The sequence below is a fragment of the Tenrec ecaudatus genome, chromosome 15 (assembly GCF_050624435.1).
Source record: "Tenrec ecaudatus isolate mTenEca1 chromosome 15, mTenEca1.hap1, whole genome shotgun sequence".
NCBI lineage: Eukaryota > Metazoa > Chordata > Mammalia > Afrosoricida > Tenrecidae > Tenrec > Tenrec ecaudatus.
Genome location: NC_134544.1, coordinates 54,306,556 through 54,326,930, shown reverse-complemented (window position 1 = coordinate 54,326,930; position 20,375 = coordinate 54,306,556). Strand labels below are relative to the sequence as shown.

At 40.6% G+C, this 20,375-nt stretch overlaps 1 long non-coding RNA gene across 1 annotated transcript in view; it reads right to left on the bottom strand.

The window, feature by feature from the left end:
• Window positions 1-20,375, bottom strand: part of LOC142427928 (uncharacterized) — a 156,604-nt gene that overhangs the window by 115,165 nt on the left and 21,064 nt on the right. The window lies entirely within an intron of this gene.

The window sequence follows — 20,375 nt, the reverse complement described above, 5'->3', positions numbered from 1 at the left end:
AAAAAAAAGAAAGAACAAGAAAATGATGGTGGCAGAATTGTACAATCATGCTTCATCTCATTGAATTATGGATTGTTATCATATCTGTAAGAGCTCCCAATAAAATGGAGAAAAAGAAAAGAAATCACACAGGCAAGAAGAAATTAGTGACATACAGAACTATGCAAAAAAATACCAACTGAAATTAACATAACCAGCAAAATTGTCTCTCAAATATGACCATGAAATTGGGGCATGTCTACAGCAACATTAATTAAAATAATTTGTGAGAACTAAACCTCGTAAGAAAAAGGAAAGGGAGTTCTGTGGGAAGAAAACCAACAAAGTACATAACAACCTGAGGTTAATTAATATACAGGCCAACACCACCCAGACATCAACACAGAGTATACATTGTATACAACTGCAATAAAGACAAGCATTAAGTAAAAAGACTGAATTTGCAGAACACCCAGCTGGCGACTTCAAAATAGAACAGACTGTTTTAAAATTTGGGAGGAAGTTAATAAATTACAGGGTAATCTCATATAAAGTAAAAAACCTTCTCATCAAAATTAAAAAGAGAAAAATCCTAAGTACTTTGTAAACATTAAAACAAAAGCAACAAAGAAACTGACAAGAAAACCCACAGACTACAGTACAGAAAATGAGGTGGAACAAAAAAAAAATCAGCAGCAACACAGATAAACACATAGCAAAATGACAGCAATAAATTCATACCTATCAATAATTATATTGAATGTAAATGGATTAAATGTACCTGTGAGTAGAAAAAGATCAGGAGAAGAGGTAATAGTATGTATTACTGTGCTATCTACAAGAAACACACCTTAAACATACAGACAAAAAAAATCAAAGGGTGAAAATATATATCAAGCTAATGAAAATCAAAACAGGACAAGAGTGCCAATACCAATCTCTAATAACATAAATTTTCAGGCAAAATCTGCATAATAAAAAGAAAGACATTTCATAATGATAAAAGCATCAATTGAACAAGTGGACATAAGCATAAGAAATATTTATTACCTAAAGAAAGCACCTCACAGTTTACTAATACAACTAGAATTGAGCAGAGAAACAGATAATTTAACAGTAGAAGGCTTTAATACACCATTTCCAAAGAAGGATGGAAAAATTAGAATTCAACAAAGACACAGGAGAACTAAGCAACATTATCCGTCAATTTGACTTCATGCTTACATATAAAACACTCCCCTTAACAATAACATAATATACTATCTTTCCCATTGCACAAGGAACATTCTTCAGAACATACCATTAAGTTAGGCCACAAAGCAAATCTCTTTAAAAGTAAAAACATCAAAATACTACAAAGCCTCTTCTAAGCTCAGAGTCCTATAAAACTAGAAATCAACAATAGGAAGATCAAACGGAAAAAGAATGATAAGTAGGGACATTGAATAACACGATGCGTAAAAACTACTGGGTAATGGATGAAATAGCCAAATTTGTTGAGTCATACCAAAAACCTTAGGGATAGAGCAATGCATGGCTCAGAGAACAATTTATAGTAATCAATGCAGTCATTAAAAAACTCACCTTAATATAATATTCTAATAATTAGAGAGTAGCAACATAAACCTGTAATCATCAGAAAAAGAAACAATAAGAATTAGAGCAGAAATAAATTAAATAAGTAAAACAAACAAAAAGTATAAAACAAAGCAAAACAAACAAGAAAACTATAGAAAGAATCAACTTGCTCCTTTGAAGAGTAAATCACTGACAAATCCAGAAAAGGAAAAGATGCAAATAGCACACATGAGAACAAGAATAAGGGACATTACAATAGAACCAACAGAAATAAAAAGGATAATAACAAAATACTATGAAGAACTGTGCTCCAATAAATCTGAGAGCCTAGATGAAAACTTCTAGAAACACACCACCTACTTAAACTAATATGCAATGAAGCAGAAAATCTCAACAGATCCATTAAAAAAGAATAAATTGACCAATCATTTTAAAACTATCCCACCACCACCCACAACCCCCCCCCACACACACACACACACAAAGTTCAGGTCCAATCAGCTTCACTGGGAATGCCATCAAACATTGAGATGAGCTGACACCAATTATACTCAAACTTTTCAAAATGATAGAAAATCACGAAAACGTATTGAATTCATGTTATAAAGCAGGCATACACCTAATATCAAAACCAGGCAGAGATATTGGTAAAAAAAAAACCCAAAAGGATACACCAACATATCATTCTTGGTAAAGTGGAGGAGCGGCAACAAAGAGGAAGGCCCAAGCCAAGAAGGATTGACTGACACAGAGGCAGCTGCACCAAGCGTCAGAACAATCACCAGGATGGCAGTGTTTCATCGGGTTGTACGGCGTGTTGCTATGCATTGGCGTTGACTCCCCCTCACCTAGCAACAACAAAGAGGCCGGGAGTCCTTCTGGAAGCATGAGCTGCTAACACCAGGGCCTGAAGTTGGAAACGGCCAGCCAGTCTGTAGGAGAAAGCGGGGCCTCCGCCTCTGTAAGGGCCCCAGCCTCAGCATCACACAGGGGCAGTTACACGCCGTCCTTACCACGTAAGGTCGCTCTGGCTCAGAACTGACTCGATGGCAGTGAGTCTGTTGGGTTTTTTTTAGAGGGGTGGGAGGGTAATCATCTATTTGGGATCAAAGAGACGAAGTTCAGGAGGGCTAGGATATGAGGAAAGGAGACAAAAGCCACAGAGGAAATGAGATGCGTGATTTTGCATGGAGAGAATTGCAGCGAGTTAGACAAAACAGAACGTGTCTGATGTTTTTTAATAAAAAACTGGCGATATATTCTCTAAGCTGGATAATGGTTTCTTAGGGTATGACGGGGAGGTGGGGGGGGGGGGAACTGTGAGGACAAGAAAGAGGAAAGCCGTGGTAATGATTGCCCAACTTTTCCTGATAAGTTTGAACTGCGTGATGTGTGGGCCGTGTGCCCATGAAACTGTTTAAAAACATTTGTGAAATCCACAATAAAAAATGTAAAAGAAAGTGAAACCTACATTATCATAGTGTGCAGTTGATTTTGCCAACATTATTTGGCACTTACTCTATGCCAAGCAATTAGACTCAGGGTAACCAACTCAGAGATGCTCCCCTACCCTCCCAGGGCTTCTCATCCGGACTCCTAGAACTAGTGAAAACTTTAAAAACCTGTTCGCTCAATGGCTTCCATATTTTCTTACAGGGCTACATGGGAATAGTAGTCAGGAGGAGAAATAAAGTCTTGATACGTGCTAAAATATGGATGGAGCTGAAAGACACTATTCCACATGAAGTTAAGTCAGTCACAAAGGGCAAGAAGTTTAGGACACTACTTACATAAAAAGACTAGAAAAGGCAAATGTATAGAGATAAAAGTTTATTAGTAGTGGCCAAAGGCAGAAATCAGGGGGTTAACAATGATGACTCTCTTGCATCGATGAAGGACGGAGTTGCACACTTGGTTACTTTAACTGCTTTCCCCTTGCTTAGTTTAACTGCTTTCCAAGTTGAATTGTGAACCGTTGAGTGATAGATACAACAATGACAAAAGAAAAGCCCCCAAAGCTGTCTCTGAACAACCCCAAACCTCATGGGATTTGATTTCTTGGTTTGGAGGCTGAGAGTCATGTTTTCATAGAACATCCCAATTGATTGACTGAATAGCATGCTAGACACCTCTGTCCTGCCTCCTAGTTTGTTTCAGAGTGCCTGGGGTCTTCGAAACTTGCAAGTGGCTCTCCAATGGACCACATAGTCACCAGGAGCAACCAAGCAAGAAGGAGTGACAGGAATCCAAGGAAGAGATGGAACAGATGGCTAAGTGCCTCCACGAATACCTGCCTCCTTTGCCCTGACCACAAGAGCTGGATGGTGCCTACCCCTACTGAGCATTGTTATCAGACAGGCTCTTCCACAGAAGAATCCTGATCAAGGGAAGGCAGACAATGGAGCCACAGCAAAGAGATGAGCCTAAAACAATGGGCCTGCAATACCATAGATACTCGTGTATGAGCCGAGTTTTTCAGCACATTTTTTCTTAAATTCTTTTATTTGGGGGCTCTTACATCTCTTCTCACAATCCACACATTCATCCACCGTGTCAAGCATATTTGCACACATGACACCATCATCATTTTCAAAGCATTCTCTTCCCACTTCAGCCCCTGATATCAGCTCCCCATTTCTTCCCCCTCCCTCCCTCCCAACCCACCCTCCCTCGGAACCCTTGGTAAGTTATAGATTATTATTTCCATACCTTACATCAACCTCCGTAGCCCCTCACCCACTTTTCCACATTATTTGTCCCCCTGGGAGGGGGTTCTAGATTGATTCTTGTGGTCGATTTCCCCCTTCCTCCTCCCCACCATCCCCTAATCCTCCTGGTATGTCTACTCTCCTTGTTGGCCCTAAGAGGTTTATCTATCCTGGATTTCCTGTGTTGTGGGTTCTTATCTGTAGCAATTGAGCATATGTTTACGCAGTGTTTGTGGTAAAATTAGGTGCCTCGGCTGATATTTGGGTTGGCTTATACTCAAGTATATATGGTAATCTTTAAACCTCAAACCCAACTGTACTCATAGAACCAAACAATAGTTTGGCTTCACTAGTGAAAGAACAACTGACTTGAGTGTTTTTCTCTTTTATAAACTACCAGGGGTGAGCAAACCCCAGCAGTTTGAAAGAGTAGACAGGAACCTTCAACACAAACTGAAAAATCAAATCACTGCCATGGAGTCAATTCTGACTCATCCCAACCTTAGGGGGAGTAAATTTATGTTGATTTCGGAGGAACAATTCTGAAAGGAGATTAAGAATGGTTATACAACCTGCCTTCAGGAAGGGAACACACAAGATATGGGTGCTACAGTAAAATGTGGTGAAGAAATTAGATGGTGCCCACCTGTCTGATAAAATAATGTCTGGGATCTTAAAGGCTTGTCTCCAAACAAGCTGCCACCTAAGTGAGATGTCAACTGAGTCCACATGGAAAAAGCAGATCATCACTAGTCACCAAAGGATTGTAAATCATACAATCCAAAACCAAAGGAGGGATTAGTATCAGAGCCTAAATTGTGAGAGATCCGGTTTGCAGAAGGCTGTGGATGACAGGGCAAACCCAAAGCACATCTGTGGGAACGACAAAGGAAATATGCCTCCAGTGATCTCCCTCCATCCATCACTGAGGAATGGGAGGAAAGTGGGGTGGTGACTAAACAGAGATGAGTGTAGAAGACAAAGGGATCAACCCGGCTTGAGCAGGTACAGCTTTGTCAGTTGATCCCCCTCTGATGCACGCTGGACCTGATCTGGTTGTCAACATTATCTGTTTTTTTGTCTTTGTTTTGTTTGTCATTTGTTCGTATGAGAATTTATCTCAAAGGTGTCATGTCACAGGGGTCACGCTCGTGAAGTTGTGTTATATATTTTTTCTGGTGTTTTTGGTATATTAAACCCAGAATTGATCAACCTTTAGGGACAGCAAGTAGAATAAGGGTTTGAAGGTGGGGACGGCGAGGACAGTGGTGGGAATGGGGTTGGGGGTTGGGGTAAAAGGGAGATGATATCAAAGAGTTCTGGAGGGAAAAGACTGTTTGGGAACTGATTGTGGTAGCAATTATACAATACTGCTTGATGTGATTAAAACATGGAATGATATGATATATATATATTAAGTCCTCATTAATAACAAATTTAAAAATAAAATAAACTATCAATAAAAGCTTGATAAACTGTTAGATATAATTGATTTAAACAATAAAGAAAGACTTGTATTTCAAAAAGAATGCTTATAAAATGTAAAGGATGTCATAAATGTTACTCAATGGGACATGTAGGAACACAAAGTACTGTATGCTTTGCTATCTAGATTCTAGATTCTCTGTATTCTCAACATCAGCAACATGAAAATAGATAAAATTAAAATAAAGTACAGATCTACTCTGAAACACAAGGTGTCACCATGAATCATAATCGACCCCAAAACAACTCTTTAAAAATATATATTGATATGTGAAAATGTTCACTATATGTTAATAAGAGAAAAACCAAAGTTATACATATCATCAATAATTCCATTTGTCAGAAAATCTATGTTTTATCTATAAAGAAATGTCTCAAAAATTTCAGTAAATATTAACTGGTGGTGAAAGGATGGAAAATTTTCTTTTGTTTATCTGAATTTTGAAATGTTTTCTATAATAAATGTGTAGTGCTAGTATTATAATAAGGTATTTTCAATTGTCTCATATGCATGTGAAAGTTGGACATTGAATAAGGAAGAGCAAACAAGATTGATCCATTTGAATTGCGGTGCTGGTGAAAATATTGAAAATACTACGGACTGCCAAAAGAACAAACAAATCTGTCTTGGAAGATGTATAGCCTGATGCTTCTTAGAGGCAGAAACGTCCCTCCCGTATTTTGGACATGTTGTCAGAAGCGGCCAGTCCTGAAAAAGGACCTTCTGTCTGATAAAGTAGAGGGGCGGCCCCAAAGAGGAAGACCTTCAGCAAGACGGACTGACACAGCAGCTGCAGTCGTGAGCAGGCCCAGGAGCAAGCAGTGTTTCGCTCTGGTACACGGGGTGGCCAGAGTCAGAACAGACTCGATAGCATTAGGATACTTGTCATTTCACATAGTTGTCTATGACTCTTGATTAGAAACTCTAAAAGACAACAAAATAATAAACAATTTGTGCTCCCCAAGTGTTTATAACTAAACATGTGATGGTTGATAACATCCCTACCTACTTTTCTGAGTCAGTCTCATATAGGTTTTTTATAGATCCTCTGTTCCAGCTCAACCCAATACTATTGAGATGCCGATAATATTAATATCACCTCTTCCAATAAGTTATTCTTTACACGTTTCCTTGAAAGTTGCATCAGTGCATATTTGGTTGGTTTTGCCAATTAATGCAAGAGATCACTAAAATATTAATATATATAATCATAGATATGATTAGCATATGATGAAGCACTAGGCAAGAATATTAATCTTGTTGCTGAGGACAGCTTGTATTTGAGAGAGTTTTGGGTGTGAGAGCATTTGGTCTTATGTAGGTATGTGTGCATAACAAATTGTACCTAGCTACAGATTAGATCATATTGACATCATTTTAGACATTGGAAATGGGAAAAAGACACCTCTACCACTTCAACCAGTCCCATCCGAATAATCAAGAAGAGGCTGCTACACTGCCATCTTGTGGTAAGTCTGCACAAGATTCAAATCAATAGAGATCTTTGCTCTTTAGTATACTGCTAAAGGGAGACAGTGTCAAGGAGTCAGTGTAGAAAAAGAATGGTTGGAAACTGATTGTGGTAGCAATTGTACTATTCTATCTCATGTGATTAAAATATGGAATGGTACATTATGTGTATTAAAGCCCAACTACTACTAATAAATGATTTTTAAAAACATTGTGGAGAGATTCTTATTTCTCTTATTTAAGTAAAATATTTGACCATGTGGACAATAAAGTGACTGTCAAATGTCATTTGGGCACTTCAGCCAGGTTTTGCCACAATAATCAAAACAGAAAATGCAGCCACCACCGAGGACTGATTGCACGTGAAGGGATTTCAAAACGTGTGGGCAAAGCCAGGAGCAAGCTCTGAGAAGTTGGATTAAGAGGTGTTGCCTCAGACAATGGCTATCATTGTGTATCTCTGGTCTTCACCTATCAGAAGAACCTTGTTGATCTGGCCCATGAAGATTTGGTACCGTGATACTGGCCACCAAACCTTCCTCCTTCGTCAGGTCTCATCCTACGCAGGATGAGAAGAGATTGAGAGGCTCTAAGAAGAAGGACAACTGGGATCATCTGCCCCACTCTCTTACCGCAGGCAAAGTTTGACTCAGAGCTAGGATCGAGGCAAGGTAATCTCCATTCACTCCACGCACCCAATAATTCTTGCATAGCGACCACTTGATACATGGAGGAAATATAAAGGTGAGCAAAATTAGACAAGGTCTCTGTTCTCGTCAATGATTTTACATGTATTCTCACTCTTGTCTTCCAGACGGTCCCTGAGAAAACTCATCACAAGTTCTAAAAGAGAAGGAAAGAGGGATACGAAAAGGTCAACTAATAAAACTTGTAAAATATAGGAGTTCTAACCCTGCGGGGATTAGAAGAAACTGAGTGTGTTGGTCAGGGTTCTCTAGAGAGACAAACCAGATTGCTAGTAATTATATAAATATATTCATAAAGATAGATATATAATACAAGAAATGAACCGTTAAATTATATACAGATAGATAATACAAGAAATTAACAGTTAAATTATAAAGCAGTGAGACACTAGCAGTCCTTTAAGACTTAAGGGCCGCCAGTTGCCAGTCTCTTTCTGTAGAGAGAGCTGGGCTTTATATACCCAGCAGCAAACAGCAAGGCAGGTCACCAACTGTCGGTCCCCAGCTCTAGAGATGAACATTCCAATCGTTGGGGCTTAAAGGGACCTCAAGTTACAGCAACACAGTCCACAGGCTAGGCATCCCACAGGTAGTGTACCCCTTTAAACTGAGGCACAGAACAAGCAAGGCAGCCGTACGCAGATCTGATGATTAAAGAATGAGAGCCAAGCAAGGTGAGGGTCACTGAGCTATCTATCCCTCTGACCTTCAATTAATCCTACTTGTGTTTATCGGCCAGGCTGGCACAATAAACTATCGCACTGAGAAAAGAGAGTATCCATGCGATAGCACAATAGGCGATCACAGTCATAAATGTAGCCCATAACAAGTGTTTATATGTCCTTAGCATGAGCCTAGGATTGTGCTGGAGAATACAGATGGCACATAGGCCAGCCAATGCCCTCAAGTAGCTGAAGTGGTATTACAGAGCAAGCCGTACATGACAAATTGACACGGGAGATCAGAAACCAGTATGAAATAGAACGCTATGTGAATGGTCCATGTAATCTGAGACTAAAGAGAGGACAGTCCCTGAGAAAGACGGCATCTCCTTCACAAACTGGGCCTTTAGACAGGCACGAATCATAGCAAAGGAGGGGCATCCTGGGAGAGGGGATATTGGGATGGGGTATGACTGGAAACATCCATTTAAGAACCAGGAAAGTTGAGGGGTTTTTTTTGGTGTCTACTTAGAATTTTGTTCCTCCTCCGAATACAAACAGAAATTCACAAGATTCCAAGGGTGAATTTTGATCCAAGGGTTTCTCCTATTTCCCCTCCTATCCTTGGTGTCAGGACGATCCAACCAGATGACTAGGAAACGTGTCACCAAATAATGTCAGAAATGGGTGGATGAAGGTAAAGAACTTCCTCTGTCAAGTCTCCAATTCCTTTTCCCATCAGGGCTTCCTGTGCTGACCCCAGAGCAGAGGCTGCAGTGTCTCTCCAGGAAGCAGTGTCCAGGAGAAGTATGCAGAATAGAACAGGGAGGCACATCGCCTCTCCAGGAAGGCAGAGAGCCAGCACCGAGCCCAGGGTCCCCAGAGGAGTCACTGCAGAGGGTTTTGGGAAACTTGATCAGCATTGTCCGCTTCTGTAATCTGAGGCAAATACCTTTTGAGCTCCTGTAATCATTAATCACTTCTCTCATAATACAGTTCACTCTTAAGTAACCTTCACATTGACTAACATCCCTTCTATTCTTTCCTGGTTATCTGAGTCACATTAGGGGCGGCTGTGTTCCTTTGCACTCTATTTTTCAATCTGCGTTTGGAGGATTCAAATTTACAACGAGGATTTCAGAGCCTGTGGGTTCTTACAATTGCTACGAGGTCAGTTACAGCTTTCTGATATTGGAAAGGGGTCCACAGAGGATAACTGCCAAGCCAAATGGGACCCACACGCTGCCTATTTATATAAATAAGGCTTTACTGACATGCATCTAATCCCATTAATTTTTATTTTGTCTACGGATTTTCTTTTTCTTTCTTTTTTTTTTTTGAATCACAATGGTAAGTCGGAGGCTTGAGACAGATATTCATAAAATTTATCATCTGGTCCTTTCTAAAAGAGCCTCCTGACCCAGCATAGGGCATCTAGGAGACTTGAGCACACTTTTCCTCGCCTGGGCCGTGGCACCACCCGGGATGTGTTTTATTACTTTAAAAATGGGAATTAGCTCGCCTGCTTTGCCTACTTCAGGATGCTGCGGTGAAGATCGCATGCAATAACCTAGTATGCGTTTACAAATATAACCATAGGAATTTAGTTGAATCTTACCATTGGCACTCCTGCAGCTCCCAAACACTGCCCCCACCACCACCACCACCACCACCACCACCACATGAGCAGATTGAGCCCAGTCTTCCTGTTCTCTGCCCCTCTTCCACTGTGTTTACATTAACGTTTCAAATATGCCTCTTTGCCTCTGGCCCCTTCTCGTCTCTCGTGTCAAAATTCCAAAGAGAGGGGAGGAGTGATTGAGTCTTTCCATCCAGGGTGACAGCCGAGAGAAATCTAGATGCGGATACCAGGAACTGACCAGGGTGAATCGAAGCTTTAAGCAGACGTTTGAAGTCGAATGAACTGTGAGAACATTCTGAAGACAATAGCCAGAAGTTTATATTTGATTCAAAGAATGATGGGAAGTCCCTGGAGGACTGAGTAATAACGCTGAAAGAACGGGCAAAGAAAGAATCTCAGCTGGGGTGTGGGGCACTGAGGTGCTGTGGTCTTGTACAAGTTTCCTCTGTCTCCCTTTTACGCCAAGACGAGACTGACACTTACTCCCATGGCCTACCCACCCCTCACCCATTTGGTTTTCTCCAAGAATAAGCGACTGGTACCATAAGCTCGAGCCTCCAACTCAAAGACCGCTCAGCAAAAATGACCTTGTTCCTTCCACTGGCCCTGCAGCGCCCCATAGATGTCAGCATGCATTGAGCGGAGATTTACGACCCTGAACCTGGTCTCCTGTGACTTGGTGATTCCGCTGTATTTTCCATTGAGCAATAAGAGCAGGATGACAGCAGAGCCGCTCAAGGTTAGCAGGCTTCTGAAGTCCACCCAGCTCCACAAAGCTCCTTCCTAATGGTATACAGAAGAGATTTATTGGGATGTTTTTGCAGGCCAGGAAATTGCTACAAGATTTTGTCATTGACAAAGGAGTAGACGTCAGTGCCCAGTTTCTGTTGGACTCTCTCCACCTCATTAGCGTTTGAACTGGAAATGATGGAAATAGTCAGACATATCCCTTGTTCAGTTATCAGGTGGGAGGGTCACCCAAACAATATTCTAATTTCATTGTTTTCAGTTCAGGGATTATTGATGGCAACTTTAGGGGCCAGCTTATATTTGGATTTCCACTTTGCTTCCTGTTCTTGTGGGATTCATTTACATTGCTCCTAGTTGGAGCATTTGACATTTCGCCTATGACATTGGCTCCACACTAGTGAGAGACATCCGCAATGTCAGAAAGTCATGTTATTTTTACTGAAACCGCTCATTCTAAGCCTACTCCTAACCCTAACTCAAGCCCTAACTATAAGCCTAAAAGGATCAAAGTTCTTTCCTAACTAGGAGGGGAAGAAAGCAGCAGGTGTGGCACGCATACTAACTTCCAAAGCATATCTGTCATGTACTCTTCCTTAAAGTCGGGAATTCCCGAGTGAAACACAATTGTTTCAACAGTATGTCTGTCTGTCCTGTCATAAAAGTAGCTGAATAAGCATCAAACAGTAACAAGGCTATCACTCAGTGAGCACAGGGCGAGCAACTGTTGAACTGAATGCCCATGACAGCATTCAGACTTGCCACAACCCCTCCGTTACCCCAGCATGGACCATAACACGGGCAAAGCCAGGGCACCAATGGAGATTAGAAAAATCTAGGAATACTCAGGGTGGAAGATTGGGACACTGGAAAGAGACCAATTTTAGAGCTCTCCTTTTTTGTTTTTTGTTTTAAACCTTTTATTAGGGACTCATACGACTCTTATCCCAATCCATACATGTACATACATCAATTGTATAAAGCACATCCGTACATTCTTTGCCCTCATCATTCTCAAAGCATTTGCACTCCACTTAAGCCCTTTGCATCAGGTCCTCTTTTATTCTCCTCCCTCCCCGCTGCCCCCTCCCTCATGAGCCCTTGATAATTTTTTTGTTTCTTTTTTGCCATCTTTCTTCAATGCTTCCCCAAAGGAAATATTCATCCTTCACTGCAGTTGCAGTCAGGACAGCCCTGTGGCGCTCATCAGAACCAAGTAGAAGTAGGAGAGGGAGTTCTCCCAGAATTTATGAAAGAGCTGAGTTTCAAGACAAGAATTCTAGGTGCCAGCAGAGTCCCATAAACTAACTGAAGGCCTTAACCTTTGTCCTTTGTTATTATGATTATTATTACTTTTTAAACCCCTATTGTGACATGAGGGAAGGTTTACCAGAGCAGATGAGCAGTTTTATACTCAACAGCTGATACACATTTTGTTTTCACTTGTTCATTGTAATCCCCTCCAGGTACCATCATTTATCCCACTTCCTCCTGGTGCCTCCTGTCCCCATCATCCCTCCTTTTTTCCTAGCCCTCCGGACCCTTAGTCTTTAAATTGTAGATTTCATCTGCTACGATGAATAGATAGGTCACCTTATTTTAAGAACGAGAAATGGTCTAAAAGACCTTTGGAAGTTGCATGGTGCAAAGATACCCTTCATCCCTGCTCATTCTACAGAAGTGAAATAGACACGAAGCTAGACGATGTTAGACACCAAGAGGCTTCATAAAATTGTGGGGGGAAATCCATTATCTTTTCATTCCATTTTCCATGAAATATCTTGGAGTCCCCTCCTAGAAATGTGAAGTAGCTCTCAGTTAAAAATAAAAGCAAACTGTCACTCTCCGGAGAAAGATCTGGGTCATGTCTCCAGAGAAAGAGCTGGGTCAGCTAGAGTCTGTCTTCCGTGATCCTTCGGGCTCCGAGTTCCACCCTTTGCTGAGCCTCCTTCCCACCCTCGCGCTCCAGGCCTGCATTCCCTGCGGTTGTGAGCTGCCTGTGAAGCTCCCCTCCCATCCTTTTTCCAAGTCTCAGTTACAGGAACTGTTGCAAGATCAACTCTTTCATATTATATCCCATTCAACAGAGCAGTAACCGTGGATTGAAGCTTCTGAAGCAAGGATAAAAGATTCTCTACAGAATATTAAGTTCCTTGAAAGGAATCTTTTAAGACAGCTTAGTGTTGGTGAAAAGTGTCAGGACCAGCAGCCCCAAAGTCTGAGGTGATGTTTATTTGTCTCACAATTAAAACCGTGCCATACTATAACTGAGTACCGTGCCAACTTACAAAGCAATTTCTGATAACTTGGATGATGTAAATAACATGTAAAACTGTGGTTCCTTATCCATCATCCTGTTGTAATCTGCCTCTAATAATATGCCTCTAGTTACAGAATTTAACTATTTTCATGAATATCTAAAATGAGAGAAGGGGTGATCATGTATAAACACACATTTAACTTTTCTTACCTAAAGGTGTTTATGCATTCCTTAGAGGGTTCTTTTCCTTCAAAACTGAGGTGCAGTTCACAAAGATGAAAGTAACTTATCTTTCCAGAATGGGGGGTAACATATAAGATAATGAACGTAGAGCTGGACCCCATTTCTTACCCATTCTGTGATTTTTGGTAAGTGGAATCCTTAGCTCATCCATGCTTTAGTTTTCTCATTTGGTAAGTGGGGATAAAAATGAAAAAATCATTAAACAAGAGTAAGTAAAAAGAATTGTTACAAAATCATCCAAAACTTTATTTTAAAAAATACGTCAAAACGTGAAGTTATTGCTTCCTGATCTATCCTGTCATCTCGCGCTGCACACTGCCGTGGCGGTATTTCCCCCTTTCCACCGCTTCTCTAAAGAACTCTGTGCTTGTCCGTCTATGCCGTGTCAACATGGCAGGCCTGGTATCTCCAGGGGGCTCAATCACGTCATGTTTCTTTCTAGTGTTCCTTGGAGTTTGGAAGAGGAGAGCTGGCATGACAAGATCTAAGATGTCAGGTGAATACAAATTCTCATAGGATGATCCTTGCTTCCCCTGAAGAATGAGCCGGGGGTTGTCTTGATGGACAGCATTTCCTCCGTGCTGTTTTCTTGGCCTTTTTCTCACCACAGCAGTTTTTCATTTTCTTAAGCTCCTTGAATGAGCGAGCCCCCATTATTGCTCCCAGAGTGCCCCAAGGAATCCCAAAAGACAATGGCCGCAACCTTCTGAACTGACCTCGCTGCCTTGAATTTCATCACGCCAGCAGAATCTCGGAAACCATTGTTTGATTGGACTTTTTTTTTTAAGCTACCCTATGGAGATTGAGACAAGCGTGCTACTGAGAGAACTTGTCTATAGTTATCCATGGCTTACAGAGAGATGTTTTTTGTTTGGAATAAGCTCGTGCATGTAGGACCCAGAATCCTGCTAGCAATGTGTTCTTACTTACCCTTGTACAAACATCCCTGGTCTGACAGTGGTTAAGTGTTTAGTTGCTAACTGAAAGGTCGGTGGTTCAAACCCAGCTTCCCCACAAGAGTAAGATGTGGCAGTGTACTTCTGAAAAGAACTACTACAGGCTTTCAACCCCTATGGGACAATTCTACTCTGTCCTAAAGAGTTTCTGAGTCAGAACGGATGCCATTGTAACAGTTTAGACTTGCGGTTGTAATATAAGATAATATAAGAATTAAATGAATGAACAAAGATACTCATATCTAACACAGTGGGTTAAGTGCTCACTTGGCAGCTAACTAAGAGGTTGGCAGTTTGAATCCACCAGTGGCTCTACATAAGAAAAGCCTTGATATTCTGCTCCCCTAAAAATGACATCCTATCATCAAATAAACTTGTCCACAGGCCAAGAAATAAGAAACAAGCCCGCACACAGAACTGAAGAACTGCACGCTGCCCAGCTCCTTCTCTCTGCCATCCTGGCCAGGGACACAACAGAAGATCCTGGGCAGAAAAGGAGAAGATTGTATAATAAAATTCTAATTCCCCCCAAAAGGCCAGACCTACTGGACTGAGAGAGCGTAGAGGAAGCCCCAGGATTAGCATCCTGTGAAACTCTTAGAACTGAAGTGATTTCTGGAGATCACCTTTCCATAAAATAATAGATTAGTTTGCAAAGCCAATCATGTCACCCTGAGTAAGATACTCTCATAAACAATGAACTTATGCCAGCAAATGTTGGCATTTACCCAAAAGCAAAAATGAGGAGCCAAGGAGGGGGAGGGAAGGTAGAGCCATAGAAACAGACAAACAAAATGAAAATAATGAGAAAGCTGAAACATTGTAAAAACCGTAAGCTATGGCATGGAACAGTTTGTATAAAAAAATCATTAAATGGGAACCTTGCTTGCTGCATAAACTTCCACTTAAACGATAATAAAATATTTTTAAGTAAAAAATATTACCCCTATGGAACAGTTCTACTCTCTCTTATAAAATCTCTATAAGTTAGGATTGACTCGATGACACATAACAATGAAAACAATTATCTTGCACAATGCAGAGCACAGACCAAAATAAAACCAACCCCGTTGCCATCAAGTCGATTCCAACTCATTGAGACCCTGTAGGACAGCGTCGAACTGCCCCTTTGGGTTTCTGCGTCTCTAAATCTGTATGGGAACAGACAGCTTCATCTTTCCTTCACAGCTGTCTTTAAAGTTCACGGCTCAATGCCAAAGCACGAGGCAGGCGCTTACGGAAGGTTTGTTAGCCCCCGATTCACTTTGTACCTTAGAAGGCTAAGAACCACTGTGCCATGGAATCCCACAGAAACCTTATCTGAGATTCTGATCGCATTCATGAATGCACTCTGCCTGCTGACAGCGGTATTAGACTAAAGAGGAACAAAAAGGTTCTTGTGACCTGCACAGAAGCAGGGCATTCAAGACATCTGTTTTCCACTCAACCTTGCTAACTATGTTCTTTGTCTAGTACGAAGAGATGGAATTAGAGGGAAAAGCCTAGAGAAATTTGGAAGACAGTCCTTGGCGTGGACGATGGTACCTACCCCTGCTTTGGAGGAACAGGGAAGGAGACAGCACAGCCTTGGAGGAAATAAGCCGAGGTGGCAGATGCCCAGGGGCTACTGAAGGCCAAAGAGGCGCTCCAGCTGGCACATACGCTGTCTGGTCAAATACAAGGCTGACTTGGAAGGCACCAGTGGTGTGGAGAGAAGTTTGTAAGACACAACACTCCAGCATGATGTGAGTATAAACAACTATGAGCGGCATCATCCAGACACGAATGCTCGGTGACCTCATTCGTACCCACAGGCTGTGGGATCTGAGGACATTTCAGTTGTGCCCCCACTCATGTCATAAATGAGTGGCTGGAAATCAGTCTGTCCATCCTGAAAGCTTGGCCTGCCCTTGAGCAGGGAAAAAGCACAAGAACTTTGAAGGTGTGACCGTGTGGTGAAGACGAAAGGGAGGAGGGGAGCTAAGAACACAGAAAAGAAACCGAACAAGAAAAGATTTATTTCCTTCGTCTTGATTTATTTCGGTCCAAGAGGGTACACATGCCATCCAGAAAGATTTCCAGGCCAGGAAAATAAAAGCACCCATGGAGTGCCAACTTGATTAAAGCTCCCGAGAAAAACCAGCAAACATCTTCATGTTCTTGATCAAGCCCTCTTTTTATAACTAAACACGAGAGGAGACGGCTTCGAGTGGATGCCTGAGTCATAAGATCTATGAAAGGCCTGACATGTAGCTCAGTTCTGACAAAGAGACCTTCGGAATAATTTATAATCCTCCAGTTTGGAGGAGTCTTGAGATCACATAAATATAAAGACTACAACTCTTTTTCTTTGGAAGAAATAAGGGCTTCTTTATACACCAAGAAATATAATTAAGTCTCTATGGCTGCTGGTTTTAAAAGAGAAGGACCTAACTTTAAGAGTCACCTACTCACAGGGGGCAGTTCTACCTTGCCCTGTAGGGTCGCTGTCAATCAGCATTGACTCGATGGCAGTGGCAGTGATGCCCCAGGGTGTGCCGGATGTTTTCTAACATAAAATGACAATGATGTCTACAAGGTCAGCCAGAAACATATTTCAACCATAGAAGAATAAATGGACTTGGGGTTTGCACTAAATTCTAGCCCCAATCTAAAAGCAATCAGATCTTACAAGATGGCCCTGCTTGACGCCCCAACACATGCAGAGATTGCAGAAGATATGGCCGGTGTATCAAAACGTGGTGAAGAAATTTCTTATCATCGTACCTCCCTTGGACCCATTTATAGCTGCTTGGGGGCTTTTTAAAAGTGAAAGGGTAATATGTGGAGTAATATGTTGAGTCCGCTCTGACTAGGGACCAGGGAAGAACCTTGCTCTCGTGTGGAATGCACTGGAAAGCGGACTGTTGCAGATGCAATCGGGTAAAATTTCCATCCTATCACTTGATCTTCCTTATGACCCATTTAAACTCATTCTAGTTTTAAATATGCTTGGCTTTCTTTGTGATCGAGGTTTTTATCTGTTTCACTTTGTTATTTTTGTTTGCTTTTTAATGTTTTCCTGCATATGAAGTATGGTAGGTAAATCTATAGAGACAGCAACTGGATTAATGGTTCATTGGGGGTAGGGCAGGGGAAACTGGAGGGATAGGGAGCTAATAACAATGAGTGCAAGAATGAAGAAAATGTTCTAAATCTGATTGTGGTGGCGATTGTACATGTCTTCTTGATGTGATTGAACTATTGAATGAATTGTTTGATGTGCGAATTATACACCAATAAAATTGTTGAGGGAAAAAAATAAAAGAGTGGACTGAGCCTGACTCCCCATCAGGTTTTCTTCCCTGTTGGTGATATTTTATTGAACAAAACAGCACTATGTGAGTGACAACAATTGCATATTATCCCTGTCTAGACTAGCAGCTCCGCAATCGACTTACTTCTACTTCTTTCTATAGTTTCTGACACATCTTTTAATAGTGATATCATCAGGACCTTAGAATCTGTCCCGAATTATCACATTTAATTAGATAAAGAAATCGATGTGTACAATTGCCTGGAAAAGAGCCAAAAGGAAGCTAAAAGTGTGGTTACAAAGTCCCTCAAGAGAGAGATTTGCTTGTCTTTAGAACCAACCCTTTCCACTCAGGACAGAGCAAAAAGCAATATCAGATGGCAATCTATAATAATCAATCCACACATAAAAAGGAAGGAATCCAAAACCAACACTTTAATACCACACCTCCAAAAATTAGAAGAAGAGCCACACGAAGTCCTAAAGATTAGAGAAAAAATAAATGAATTGAAAAACAGAAAAGCAATGAAACAAATAAACAAGACAAGAAGTCGGTTCTTTGAAAGGGTTAACAAAATTGAGAGCCCGCAGACAAACTTAACCAAGGAAAAGAAGGAGCGAAAGCAAATATCTAGAATTAGAGATGATAAGGGTGGCATCGAAGCAGATCCAAATGAAATACCGAGGATAATAACGCGCTACTATGAGAAACTACACACTAACAAATGTGATAACCTAGAAGGGAAAGGCAAATATCTAGAAATACGTCACATACCCACATGAACATACACTGACATGGAAACCCTCAATAGATAAATAAACAAAAGAACTTGAGAAGGCCATCAAGACATTTCCAAACAAGAAAAGCCCAGGATCAGATGGCTTCACAGGGGAATTCTACCAAGGAATCAAAAAAGATCTGTCACCAATTCTACACTACACAGACAATTCAAAACACAGAAAAGAACACGGGAGAAAAGAAGGGGGGAAAAGCTCTTAAACTCTTTCTATGAAGTAAGTATAACCCTGCTTCCAAAACTAGGCACAGACCCCACAAAGACAGAGAAGGACAGACCATGAATTTAGATTAAACAATTCTCAATTCTGGTCAATAGAATTCAACAATGGATCCCAAAAAATGACCACGATCAAATGGGATTCATACCAAGTATGCAAGGATGGTTCAACATTAGAAAAACAATCAGTGTGATCTACAGCATAAACTAAGTCAAGAATAAGAACCACATGAACACATCATGGAGCACAAAAAAAAAGGCATTTGACAATATCCAACACTCATTTCTGATTAAAAAAAACACTCAAAAAATAAGAATAGAAGGGATATTCCACAACATAATAAAGACACTGTATTAAAAACAATCTTACTCAACAAAGAAAGACTGAACACATTTCCCCTGAGAATGGGAAGCAGATAAAGGTGCCCTCTATCACTACTCCTATTCCACGTCATGTGGGTGTTTTAGTCAGAACCATTCAACTACTATAAGAAATCGAGAGACTACACTCAGCAAAGAAGTGAAACTCTCACTATTAGCAGATGATATGGTTTTATATGTAGAAAAGCCTACAGATGCTACAAAAAGATTGTTGGAAGGAAACAATTGAAGGATTTAGGAAAATAGCAACATATAAGGCTAATATGCAGAAATCAATTAGACTCCTGTATACTAGCAAAGAGAGCTTTGAAAAGACATGAAGAAAACAATACTATTTACAATGGTCACCCAAAAGATTAAATACTTAGGAATATACCTAACTAAGAAAACAATAGACCTGTACAAAGAAAACTACAGATGACTACTATTAGAAACTCTAAGAGACCTACTCAAATGGCATAATATCCTGTGTTCATGGATGGGAAGACTTAATATTATACAAATGGCAATGCTACCTAAAGCAATTTGTAACTACAATGTAATTCTGATCCAAAGTCCAACTTCACATTTTAAAGAAATAGAAAAATAAATTACCAACTTCATCTGCAGAGGGAAGCTACATAGGATAAGGAAAGAATTCCTTAAGAAGGACAAAGTAGGAGACTTTACACGACCCAACTTAAAAACATAGCTGCAGTAGTCAAAAGAGCCTGATACTAGTAAAATGATAAATACATAAACCAATGGAACAGAATAGAAAATCCAGTAGTAAATCCATCCACCTAGAGGCAACTGATCTTCAACAAAGGGACAAAAACATTAAAGTGGAAAGAGACCACCTATTTAATCAATGATAATGGAAAATTTGGATCTTTATCAGTAGAAAAATAAATCAGGATCCATACTTCACCCCAGCTACAAAAATGAACCCAAGAAGCATCAGAGATCTAAATGAAAACCCCAGAGCTAAAAGGATCATCAATGAGAAAACTGAAACAAACTTAAGGACGTCATTGCAGGGCATATACATATAAAAGAAGCTCACATGGTGGAAGACAACATAGATGGCTGGGACCTACTAAAAAACAGACACATGCATATTAAGATTTCACTATAAAGGTAATAAAATAAACACAAACTGGGAAAATATCTTTACAATGACACAAGGGACAAGGGCTAATATCTATACTCTATAGAATTCTGCAACACCACAATAAGGAAAAAAATTCCAATTAAAAGTGGGCA